Genomic DNA, 13,569 nt, shown 5'->3' with positions numbered 1-13,569 from the left:
GAGATTCGATGCACGCTCGGATCGACCTCAACTCAAACGCCCGGCAGGATCGGACAAATACGCATGCGTGCCAAAATCAATCGGCCGGATCGACCTCAACATATTGTTAAGTATGAGTTGTGAATCCTTGACTTGACATCAATCTAGCGATGGCGCTGCCCTCCGTCGACACATGACGTGTGGGTCCTACATGTTTGTTTAACCGCCAGCACATGTTGCCGCGCCAATCCCACATGTCACTACCAGAGCCCGGGGTTGTGCAACGACGGGAGGCGGGACGAACGAGCACTAGTAGAAAAGGGGGCAATGGTCCAGGCCGGTCCAGCCCATTAGTCCCGGTTCAATCCAGAACCGGGACCAATGGGGGCATTGGACCCGGTTCTTGAGCCTCGGGGGCCGGCCGGGCCACGTGGGCCATTGGTCCCGGTTCGTCTGGACCTTTTGGTCCCGGTTGGCGGGACGAACCTGGACCAATGTGCCTTGCTCCTGGCCCACCACCATTGGTCCCGGTTGGGGGGATGAACCGGGACCAAAGGCTTCCCTTTAGTCCCGGTTCATGCTACGAACCGGGACCAATTAATTGCCTATATATACCCCGCGAGCAGAGCACTCTCACTGCTCTGTTTTTCGTGGTCGGTGAGGAGAGAGCTTTGTGTTGCTCTAGATCACCTCCTATACACACGAGGTGTTCGATGGAATGCCCGAGCCACACTACTTAAGCTTTCTCCTCTCCAAGCTCCACCTCCAAGCTCCATTTTTCTCAATATTTGTCTAGGTTTAGCGGTCCGTCACGTCCCGTCCCCGTCTTCACCGCCGTCGATCGCCCGCGTCGCCGGCACCACCGTGGTGAGCCTCTTGTTCTTATCTTCTTTCTGAAAGGAAAAAAACTCTTACTTGTATGTTTATATAGATACTTGTATAATTTTCTTACTTTTATTATTGCATCTTATATAGTGCGATGGTTTTGGTATCCGCCCCCGTCGGCCCTCGTCCTGTCTATGATTCAGATGTGGTATATATTATCTTTTCATAACTATTGGTTCATTTATTGTTTATGACAATTATGTCGACCAACGTAACATAGATTTTATTTATCTAGGAGGTTGTTGAACCGGAAATTCCAACCGACCCTATTGTCGAGAGGTTAAATTTAGTTGAAGAAGAAAACAATTTGTTGAAGGAAAAAATTAGAAAAATTGAGGAGGAGAAGATGATATTGGAGTTGCATGTTGCGGATGTCGTCGATGATCACAAGATCAAGATGGATGCAATGCGCTTGAAGATTATAAAGATTAGAAAATATGCCATTCATACCGAGGCTTGGTATCATTATGCCGTTGGATCAGTTTGTTACATTTGTTGCGATTATGATCGCATTTGTTTTGGCATTGAAATGTTTTACATAGTTTCAGTGTATGGTTTAATTAATTTAGATGCTCTGCAGAGCTTTATGTTGTTAGATGAGAACTATGTATGTACTTTGGTTTTAATGTGATGATGAACTTCAATTAATTTGGTCACTTAATTATATAATGCACGCAGATGAACCGGCAATGGATGTACAGTTCAAGACACACCTCCGAGTACATTAAGGGCGTGCATGATTTTCTCGAAGTGGCTGAGGCAAACAAGCAGAATGGTTTTATGTGTTGTCCATGCCCTGTATGTGGGAATACGAAGTCTTACTCTGATCGGAAAATCCTCCACACCCACCTGCTTTACAAGGGTTTCATGCCACACTATAATGTTTGGACGAGGCACGGAGAAATAGGGGTTATGATGAAGATGGCGAAGAAGAAGAGTACGATGACAACTATGTGCCCCCTGAATACGGTGATGCTCCTGAAGATCAAGAGGAACCAGACGATATGCACGATGATGCTGCAACGGGTGAAGCTGCTGAAGATCAAGAGGAACCAGACGATGTGCCCGATGATGATGATCTCCGCCGGGTCATTGTCGATGCAAGGACGCAATGCGAAAGTCAAAAGGAGAAGCTGAAGTTCGATCACATGCTAGAGGACCACAAAAAAGGGTTGTACCCCAATTGCGAAGATGGCAACACAAAGCTGGGTACCGTACTGGAATTGCTGCAGTGGAAGGCAGAGAATGCTGTGCCTGACAAAGGATTTGAGAAGCTACTTAAAATATTGAAGAAGAAGCTTCCAAAGGATAACGAATTGCCCGACAGTACATACGCAGCAAAGAAGGTCGTATGCCCTCTAGGATTGGAGGTGCAGAAGATACATGCATGCCCTAATGACTGCATCCTCTACCGCGGTGCATACAAGGATCTGAACGCATGCCCAGTATGCGGTGCATTACGGTATAAGATCAGACGAGATGACCCTGGTGATGTTGACGGTGAGCCCCCCAGGAAGAGGGTTCCTGCGAAGGTGATGTGGTACGCTCCTATAATACCACGGTTGAAACGTCTGTTCAGAAACGGAGAGCATGCCAAGTTGATGCGATGGCACAGTGAGGACCGTAAGAAAGACGGGAAGTTGAGAGCACCCGCTGACGGGTCACAGTGGAGAAAAATCGAGAGAAAATACTGGGATGAGTTCGCAAGTGAGCTAAGGAACGTATGGTTTGCTTTAAGCGCGGATGGCATTAATCCTTTCGGGGAGAAGAGCAGCAATCACAGCACCTGGCCCGTCACTCTATGTATGTATAACCTTCCTCCTTGGATGTGCATGAAGCGGAAGGGCATTATGATGCCAGTTCTCATCCAAGGCCCTAAGCAACCCGGCAATCACATTGATGTGTACCTAAGGCCATTAGTTGAAGAACTTTTAGAGCTGTGGAATGGAAACGGTGTACGTACGTGGGATGAGCACAAACAGGAGGAATTTAACCTAAAGGCGTTGCTGTTCGTGACCATCAACGATTGGCCCGCTCTCAGTAATCTTTCAGGACAGACAAACAAGGGATACCATGCATGCACGCACTGTTTACTTGACACCGATAGTATATACCTGGCAAGCTGCAGGAAGAATGTGTACCTGGGCCATCGTCGATTTCTTCCGACCAACCATCAATGTCGAAAGAAAGGCAAGCATTTCAAAGGCGAGGCAGATCACCGGAAGAAGCCCGCCATGCGTACCGGTGATCACGTACTTGCTATGGTCAATGATTTACACGTAATCTTTGGAAAGGGTCCTGGCGGACTAGCTGTTCCGAGTGACGCTGGGGGACACGCACCCATGTGGAAGAAGAAATCTATATTTTGGGACCTACCCTACTGGAAAGACCTAGAGGTCCGCTCTTCGATCAACGTGATGCATGTGACGAAGAACCTTTGCGTGAACCTGCTAGGCTTCTTGGGCGTGTATGGGAAGACAAAAGATACAACTGAGGCACGAGAGGACCTGCAACGTTTGCACGAAAAAGACGGCATGCCTCCAAAGCAGTATGAAGGTCCTGCCAGCTATGCTCTTACCAAAGAAGAGAAGGAAATCTTCTTTGAATGCCTGCTTAGTATGAAGGTCCCGACTGGCTTCTCGTCGAATATAAAAGGAATAATAAATATGGCAGAGAAAAAGTTTCAGAACCTAAAGTCTCATGACTACCACGTGATTATGACGCAACTGCTTCCGGTTGCATTGAGGGGGCTTCTACCGGAAAACGTCCGATTAGCCATTGTGAAGCTATGTGCATTCCTCAATGCAATATCTCAGAAGGTGATCGATCCAGAAATCATACCAAGGCTAAGGAGTGATGTGGTGCAATGTCTTGTCAGTTTCGAGCTGGTGTTCCCACCATCCTTCTTCAATATCATGACGCACGTCCTAGTTCATATAGTTGACGAGATTGTCATTCTGGGCCCCGTATTTCTACACAATATGTACCCCTTTGAGAGGTTCATGGGAGTCCTAAAGAAATATGTCCGTAACCGTGCTAGGCCAGAAGAAAGCATCTCCATGGGCCATTAAACAGAGGATGTCATCGGGTTTTGTGTTGACTTCATTCCTGGCCTTAAGAAGATAGGTCTCCCTAAATCGCGGTATGAGGGGAGACTGACTGGAAAAGGCACGCTTGGAAGGGACTCAATAATATGCAGGGACGGATATTCTTGGTCTCAAGCACACTACACAGTTCTACAGAACTCTACCTTGGTGACCCCGTATGTCGATGAACACAAGAACAGTCTGCGCTCCAAACACCCGGAGCAGTGCGACGACTGGATTACATGTGAACACATCAGGACTTTCAGCAGTTGGTTGGAAGCACGTATCAGAGGTCACAACACTGTTTGTGATAAGCTGTACTTATTATCCAGGGGACCATCTTTGACTGTATTGATTTGGAAAGGATACGAGATAAATGGGAATACATTTTACACGATTGACCAAGATCAAAAGAGCACCAACCAAAACAGCGGTGTCCGCTTTGATGCAACAACCGAGAGGGGAAATGACACATATTATGGTTACATAGTGGACATATGGGAACTTGACTACGGACATGATTTTAAGGTCCCTTTGTTTAAGTGCAAATGGGTCAATGTGTCAGGAGGCGGGGTACAGGTAGACCCACAGTACGGAATGACAACAGTGGATCTGAAAAATCTTGGGTACACTGAAGAACCGTTCGTCCTAGCCAATGATGTGGCACAGGTTATCTATGTGAAGGACATGTCTACCAGACCGACAAAGAGAAAAGATAAGGAAGTGAATACATCATACGATGAGCCAAAGCGCCACATAGTTCTTTCAGGAAAAAGGGACATCGTGGGAGTGGAGGACAAGACAGACATGTGTGAAGATTATGAAAAGTTTCATGAAATTCCTCCCTTTAAAGTCAAGGCTGACCCCAGCATCCTGATAAACGATGTGATTATCCATGGTTACGGCGCAATAAGCAAATGACACAAGCGAAGAAAAAGTGAAGACTTTCTCCCGCAACTATTATGATGATACCATGCCAACTTTGTAACTGACGAGTATGATACCATTGTCCGTTTTGTACATGCACATGTTATGTGTGGGTCAATTTATGATACCATGCCAACTTTCAACTTTTTCAGAGTTCATTTGAAATGCTTTAATGTCTTATGGTTTGGCCCTCGTAATAATTAAAAATAGCAACAATAAGTATTTTGTTGTAAGTAGAAACAAAATAAAATAAATAAAGCAAGAAAGAAAACAAAAAAACAAAAAAGTGGAAAGTTTATAATTTTCCTAAAACTAAAAGCAAAAAGAATTAAAAATAAAGCAAAAAACAAAAGAAAATAAATAATGCACAAAACAAAACAAAAAAACTGGAAAAAATAAAAATAGCAACAATAAGTAAAGAAAACAAAAAAACAAAAAAAATGCCCCCCACTGGGCCCCCGCGGCCTGAATACGATTTGAATCCCTACTATGGGCCAGGATTCAGGCCCGCAGTAGGCCCAGAAGGCCCATCAGGCAAAGCAGTCGCAAGTAGGCCCATAAGCCTGCAGTAGAGAGGAGTTCGAGAGGGGTGCGGCAGTGGGGCTTATAAACCACTGCGCGTACCTCTCAACTAGCGAGGTGGGACTAAACTTTGGCCCCGATGCGGGCAGCACAGCGGCCTTTGGTCCCGGTTGGTGGCTCCAACCGGGACTAAAGGGGGGCATTGGTCCCGGTTGGTGCCACCAACCGAGACTAAAGGTCGCAGCTTCCCGCCCTTTGGTCTGCCGAAAAAGAGGCCTTTGGTCCCGGTTGGTGGCACCAACCGGGACTAAAGGGTGCATTAGTCCCGGTTTGTGCCACCAACCGGGACCAATGCTCCTTGTATATAAGTAGCACTTCTCAGTTTTGCAGAGTTCATCGCCACCAGTTGCCCCCCGACGACGCCGAGCACATCGACGCCGCCAGGTTGCCTCGATGCCGCCCGCCGCCCCCGCCGTCGCCGTCGCCGTCGCCCGCGCCCGTTGTCGTCGCCGGCCTCCCCGAGCCCGCGCCGGCCTCCCCGAGCCCACGCCGTCCTCCCCGAGCCCGCGCCCGCCGTCGTCGCCGGCCTCCCCGAGCCCACGCCGTCTCTCTCTCTCTCTCTCTCTCTCTCTCTCTCTCTCTCTCTCCCTCTCTCCCTCCCTCTCCCTCCCTCTCCCTCTCTCCCTCTCTCTCCCTCTCCCTCTCTCCCTCCCTCTCTCCCTCCCTCTCTCTCCCCCTCTCTCCCTCCCTATCTCTCTCTCTCTCTCTCTCTCTCTCCGGTAGGCGCCGCACCCAAGAGAAGAAAGATCACCATGGCGGAGGGTGATTGCTCAGTTCAGGCAATATGGATCTCCAATTATTCCTAGATCATGAGGTACGAGAATAGGATTTTTTTCTCTCTTCTGATTTGTGCACTTGATTATTACTACCTCTGTAAACTAATATTCCATCCTTAAATAAATATAAGGGTGTTTATATAGCTAAAATTGTTTATATTTGTTTAAAAGGGGAGTATTAAACTTTGTAGATCACTACTTCAGTGGTCAAAAAAACCTTATATAGTTTATAAAAAATCTTAAATTAATTTAGATCACTACTTTAGTGATCATGGATGCGGATGCGTACAAGTAGATACTGAGGTGTGGCAGATGATTGCTCGGTAGCACTTGATGGTTAGTAGGAAAAAGTTCAGCCTCCGTCCCAAATTACTTGTCGCTCAATTGGGACCATTTGAGTGACAAGTTATTTAGGATGGAGTATGAGACGTGTGGAGGAAATTACTCGCTCCAAGTTCATATAAATTTTAGCGGTTACCGAGAAGAGGTACAAGACAGTACACGCATTTACTAAAAGTGTGGCTATATGTTAGAACACATCAAGTACAGAGAACTAACTAACTACACTTCTATGATTTGTATTACCTATTCCTTTCAATACTCTAGTGAGTACAAAATGCATTAATGAGGATGAATGGTCAAATATGGTGTCACATACAAGGATCAGGCGAGCGGGAGCACACAAGCGAGTTTTTGCTAAACAAATTACAGAATTAACGCAAGAAAGTCACATACCTCATGTGCAGAACCTACATATTTGCTGCCATCTCCTAACATTTCTTCGGCAACTGGATGCTGAGGGAAAAGGTGTGTGCTTCTATGAACCTTTTTGCTTTACCAAAGGAAAACTGGCCTGCACTTTCCTTACGCGTACGCATGAAGCGCCTGTTTTAAAATTAAAGTTATAACCAAGCAAAAAAACATATTTTAAGCATGCTAATGTATTGGTCAGTAGTGAATGGATGGAAAACCCCATGTATTCATGCTACACAATCCAACATATGTGGTATGATGTATGCGGGACAAATACCCATCAGATTATAAATGTATCGACTACTACTTCAGAGAAACAGATGGTCAAAAGTGAACCTAACATTGCAACAAGAACCTGCTTCTTGAACATATGTGTACAGGACGTAACAACCCATGATGAGGAAATGAATATCATTTAGCAAACACTGACAGACATTAAGTTACTCGTAATAGGACATATATACTAGTGAAGAGACAAGTGTGTGCTCTGCGAACCATTTCTTTAAGAAAGAGAAACTTGTCTGCACTTTCGCATAGACATGAATGTTTTCAACAAGGATGCCACGGCCACACACCTTTCCCTCCATAACAGAGACACAATAATTACTTGTTCTGGCGTAAATTCCGATAACCTCATTTCCAGTTGGCTTTGCACCTAGGAACTTCAAAAGTACACAAAAGTGTTACACGTGCACACATACTGGAGTATCTCCACCAAATCTCATATACATAAAAATAAATTGTTTATCTGAAAGTTCTAGCAAAACCACACCATATGAAGCACACATTCGCAGCTTCTGTTTATTTGGCTTTAGAAGCCAGCTTAAACGTGAACAAGCAATAGTCAAAAAGCCACAGGGCGCAATGTAATAACATGAATCATCGCTTCATTCATGGTAGTACAAACCAAAGGCGGCACATACATGCTTGTACGAAGAAAACAAAATCAGTCACCTATACGGTAGTGCAGAACCAAAATTCCACTGGCTAGGTGATAATATTTTTTTAGAGACATGCTACTACTAGGAGACGAGACGTCGAAATGGAAACATGCACTCATCATGCTACATCAGATCAGGAACTAGCCAAGGAAGGAAAAAACGGTAGCCGCACTAACCTAACCAGTCCGCAAATTACGTGAACTAGAAGCACATATAGGGTGTGCTTCGCCGCATACCATTATATAAGATCACAGGAAAACGATTTTGCACAACTTTCCTAAAAAATATGAAGTCATGTTTGGCTTGTTCTGGCTAATATTATCTTACCCCAATTGCAGACAACCTTTCACATATATCTTTGATGGTAACCCACCATGACCTTATTTCCTTGATGTCGACGTGGAAAACAAGTTGTTGATATTGAAAGCGATTGGACATTTGTGCATTGTGAAACATCATGCACAAATAGTGCCCAAATAAGCAATTTAACAAATCTGGATGTCTGAAAAAGACCATAAACATCTGAATATCATTTGTTTTTTCACCATTAGAATTCAAGGTTATAACAACATATGATATTGTCAGGTAGTGTGAATCAAATATTTACGGTTGGACGTAAAAAATATGCAAGGACACTCAAACGAACATAAAAACTTCCAAAGACCAAAGACATCATGAAACTAAGTATTATATATGAGAAGATAATTATTTCCTAATTATCATGCCTGATAGACAATGAACATACAAAGAAGACATGCAATTACCTATAAATAAAGATTTACTATAAATAATTAAAAAATACTAGTAGCAAAACAAACAAAAGAGTTTAGTTCTTGCAAAGAATATCACAACAAGATAAAATAATCTCATAACGAACAACTGCAAATCGCATGCCAAATTCAGACAACCCTACTCCCATATTTGGATAAAGGCAACCTTACAGAAGCAAGAGAAACCAATGCACAAAGGAAACCTCTGACAACAGTACCATGCATCCATCTCTTGCAATTGTTATCGACAATTTGAGCTTGGAGACCAAATCCAGGAATAGTCGCTTACATAAATGAAGCAACCAACTATCGAATCAACCATTTAAAATATGGACTATACTAGAAGCATATTACTACTCCATCATGCCTACTAGTTGCGTACCAAAAATCCCATGTTTTCATACCACACAATTCAACATATGTGGTACGATGTATGCAGAATAAACACTCATCAGATCATACAGCTATCAACTACTACCTCAATAAAACAGATGGCCAAAAGTGAACCTCACATTGCAACAAGAACCTGCTTCTTGAAAATATGTGTATAGGAAGTAACAAACGATGATTAGGAGACCCATATGCTTTATCAAACGCTGACAAACATTAAGTTACTCGTAATAGGACAAATATACCGCTAGGTATCCTGACCGACTCACTTGTGACAGACAAGTGTGTGCTCTATGAACCATTTTCTTATGAAAGAGAAACTTGCCTGCACTTTTCACATAGACATGAATGTTGTAAACAAAGATGTCACAGCCACAAACCTTTCCCTCCATAAAAGAGATACAATAATTACTTGTTCCAAAATCTATTCCGGTAACCTCATTTCCAGTTGGCTTTCCACCGAGGAACTTCAAAAGTACACAATAGTGTTACACATGGACGCATATTGTATCTCCAGCAAATAGTTGGAGATCAGTGCTACAAGAGAGATTTATCCATGTACATCAGCAAGTTCGTTGCTAATGTGAGAACTTACAAAACAAGAAATCGCTAGGGTTAAACCTAAGGTTCATATAGGGTGTCCAGCACAGAATCATGGTATACTCTTACGGATCTGCACGCATAAGAGACCTAGGGATCGAACTATCATATCACTGCTGTAAAACGATGGCACAAATTATTATACCAGAAGCCCGAGAGGCACAAACGTTGGCATCACAACCCACCATGAGATACCAAAACACTAAGCTTGTCATGGCGCAATGGCCATAGGCACACAAGTGCATGAGATAAAGTAGAGCGGAGAGGACTGGAGGGGTTTACCCACGTGAGAGAGGAACAGAGGTTTGTATGGCCAGTACATTTTTGCCTTGATTTCCTTGAGGCTCTCTGAATTTGTGCTGCTTGCACAGCATGATCTTGGAGTGAATCCGTCCTTTTGCTTGAAACGCCTACATGAAGAACACATTCAGGGTTAAAAACAATTTACCGCTTGCAACCTACTACAAAGTGCAATCTGCTCACTCAACACTACAAAGATTGACAAGAGAATAGTTGGAGGCTTGGTCCACACAAACTAAGCCCTAGGAAATGAAGGCGTACAGGTGGACAAACATCTCAAAAGAGAACACAGAATGATCACCAACTATTGCTATCAAGGATCAAGAAGATCCCTAACCAGGAATTTCAAACAAAAACAAGGCAACACTATGACATTTCTCTAACCTACAAAACTAAAGCCTTCTTAATCGAAATGTCGACATAACTCACACATGAATCTCGATATTTTTGTGTCCATGTTCTAAACCCAGATAATCGCGATCAGATTCATTCCAAATCTATGATAAGATGTATGGAATCTCAAATGGAGTGTCGACGTCAATAAACTACAAACAAAAATTAAGGAGCACTCGATGATTAACTTCCAAGAGTATCACCTAGTCAACTAATCAAGATCAAAGTAATTCTGACATAATAAAGAGGACACAAATTATACCTTACATGACAAGCTGCTGTCATGATCTTCTTGCAATTGATTTCTTGTGTGAAACGGAAACATCATAACTTTGTTCCAACAGACTAAAGAGTAGAGTGCTCTCAAATGTCCTGAAGATACGAAAAAGAATTAGCTAGAGTATCCAGTAAGACATCCAGCAAGCTAGGCAGACAAAAAAACACCACACCCCGCATATCTGCAAGATAATTACCATGTGCAAAAGGGTCTAAGACAATCGGTTGATTTTGACTTGATTTCCTCGTGTCTCTCTGAATTTGTATTGCTTGTAGAGTATGCCCTCGGAGTGAAGTCCTTCGGCTTGAAAGCATGGAAAGTGCTGCAGCCTAAAGATGGTAAGGTTAAAGTTGGCGGTCGCAGTCACTCGATACTAGAAAGATTGAAAGGGCTTACTTACCCATTTGCAACATAGACCAACGAGGATGCCTTGTTGTACTGTATGGCCATTATGGGCATGGTTGGGTCATTGCTGCACAGAAGATCATAACTATTAGATAACATTTGGAACGTGACTAGCTAAAGAAAAATAAGCAAGCAAAAGAACCATTGCTGTGTTTTTAAAGGCAGCAACACTAACATGTCCATTATGCTCACTTAACGAAGGATTGACTGATGTTTTCGAAAAAGGAAGGCTGTGATGAAGTACACCGCCACTTATCGTTGGCTGAGTAGCCCAATCTTGTGTCTGAAGGCCAAAAAACAATGCATCTTTTAGTTCAACCTTGAATTTACATACATATATATAATGAACAAAAGAAGAGCAAACGGTAAGCCACGGTTCAAAACAGAGTAGCTCCGAATAATCATTTCGCGTAGTTTCCGTTGTTAGTTTTGATTCAGTCTCATAAATGGTGGTTATTTTTATTTCCATGCTTCACGAGAAAAAACACTCCACGATCATCCCAACACGAGCAACAACATAGAGACTAGTACCGAAGAAAGGGTAGGGAGCTAGAACAATGGAACACCTTCTATCTTTGTCAATTAGCATTCCTACTGGATAAAAGAAAAGAATGATATATTTCAGATTCCGACACAGGCATAATAAAAAAAAGGCTCGTCCATTAATGGTACCAACGGCTGGGCATTAACAAACTTACCACTTTTTTTTTAAAGTTGTGCATTATTTGGAACTCGTAGATGAAACCACAATTTGCAGTGTGATAGAGAATTGGTTTATCTGCTATAACAACTTATGGCTTTAGGATTTTTACACGATTCAAGTGCCCAGTATTTACGTTTTGAACCATTAAGTCTTTTGTAGGAGCCTTTGCTGGTAGAGTTGAGGAACATGAATGAAGCTAAGTTATAAGGTAAAGAACACAATCAATCATGTCCACTTAAACTGACAACCAAATGGAATCAGATGAACATGAACATGCAGGTGACCAGAAGCACATCACAATATCAAGCCATTGGTTTCATGTCTGGTACAAAGGCCATGAACCCAAAGTTGGAGAATTGCGGGAGGAGAAGAGCATTCTTACCACCATGTGCCCGTCTTTGTCGGCGGGAACATCCAAGGGCAGCGATGGCTTCTCAGACTAGTCTAAGGCATCATTCTCCTTGGCGTCCATGAGCTGTACCTGCACGTGCAACCTTGGTTGAATTCCACCACCGTTTAGTCAGACGAGAAGTGCACCATAGCTAAATACACACTAGAGTCTTACCTTGTTTAAGCCATGGACGTTGTGGAACAGATGAAGAGGAGGATGGCCACGGCGGAGACAAGGGTGGCAGCCGAACACCCCAATCTACTAGTGACGCAGAGTTGTCGATGACATGAAAAACTCTAACATCCTCTTCAGTCTGTCAGGGCAATCAAAATAGTACACACGTAAGCAAAACTAGGTTTGGATAAGTGCACAAGCAAGAACAATATATGTTCTTATTAGAGAAGAACTAGACCACAATAAAACAGTCATTCATGATCTGCAACTATGCAAAAGTAAACACAGGATAAAATCTAAGCTACAATAGAAAATGGGGAGCATCCAACATCAATGACCATATGGAATGAGCCATTTGACCATCTTTGGCGTATTGTGATTGTTATTGACTAGTTAAGCATATTTAGCATCACAGCAACCTAAAGCCTACCTATGAAACACACTGATAGCCAGGACAAGAATATGAGCTACAACAACATTAGATATTTGTAAGCCTTAACAGAATATTAATGGTTGCAATAAACCATGCCAACATATGCAAGCAAAAAGGAAAGTTATTGGCAGATAACCACAAGCACAGAACAATATCAAGTCAATGTCCATGGCTGGCACTAAGGCCATGAACCCAAAGTGGGAGAAGTGAGGGGAGGAGAAGAGTCTTCTTACCACCAAGCACCCGTATCCGTTGGCGGCAGCACCCGAGGACGGCGATGGCTTCTCAGACTGGTCTAAGGCATCATTCTCCTTGACGTCGACGAGTTGTACCTGCACGTGCAACCCTGACTAAATTCCACCACTGTTTAGTCAGCCGAGAAGTGCACAATAGCTGAATACACACTGGAGTCTTACCTTACTTTAGCCATGTACATTGTGGAGCAGAGGAGTAGGACGTGGCAATGTGGAGACGAGGGCAGCGGCCGCCTTCCCCAATCTACTAGTGAAGCAGAGTTGTCGGTGACACGAAAACCTTTACAGTCTGACATGGCAATCAAAACAGTACACACATAAGCAAAACTAGCTTCGGATGAATGCACAGGCAAGAACAAGATAGTATGTACTTATTAGAGAAGAACTAGACGACAATAGAACAGAGTCATTCATGATCCAAGAACAACATAGTATGTAAAAGGTAAGCACTCACAAGTACTTGGTGATTTCTGAAGAAAATAGTTACACATAAGACACCATGATTATCAGTTATTCTCAACAGCTGGATCATAGCTTCAGTACTTGCACC

Source organism: Triticum aestivum, chromosome 2B, assembly GCF_018294505.1.
Source record: "Triticum aestivum cultivar Chinese Spring chromosome 2B, IWGSC CS RefSeq v2.1, whole genome shotgun sequence".
NCBI classification, from domain to species: domain Eukaryota; kingdom Viridiplantae; phylum Streptophyta; class Magnoliopsida; order Poales; family Poaceae; genus Triticum; species Triticum aestivum.
This window is presented reverse-complemented; position numbering follows the sequence as displayed.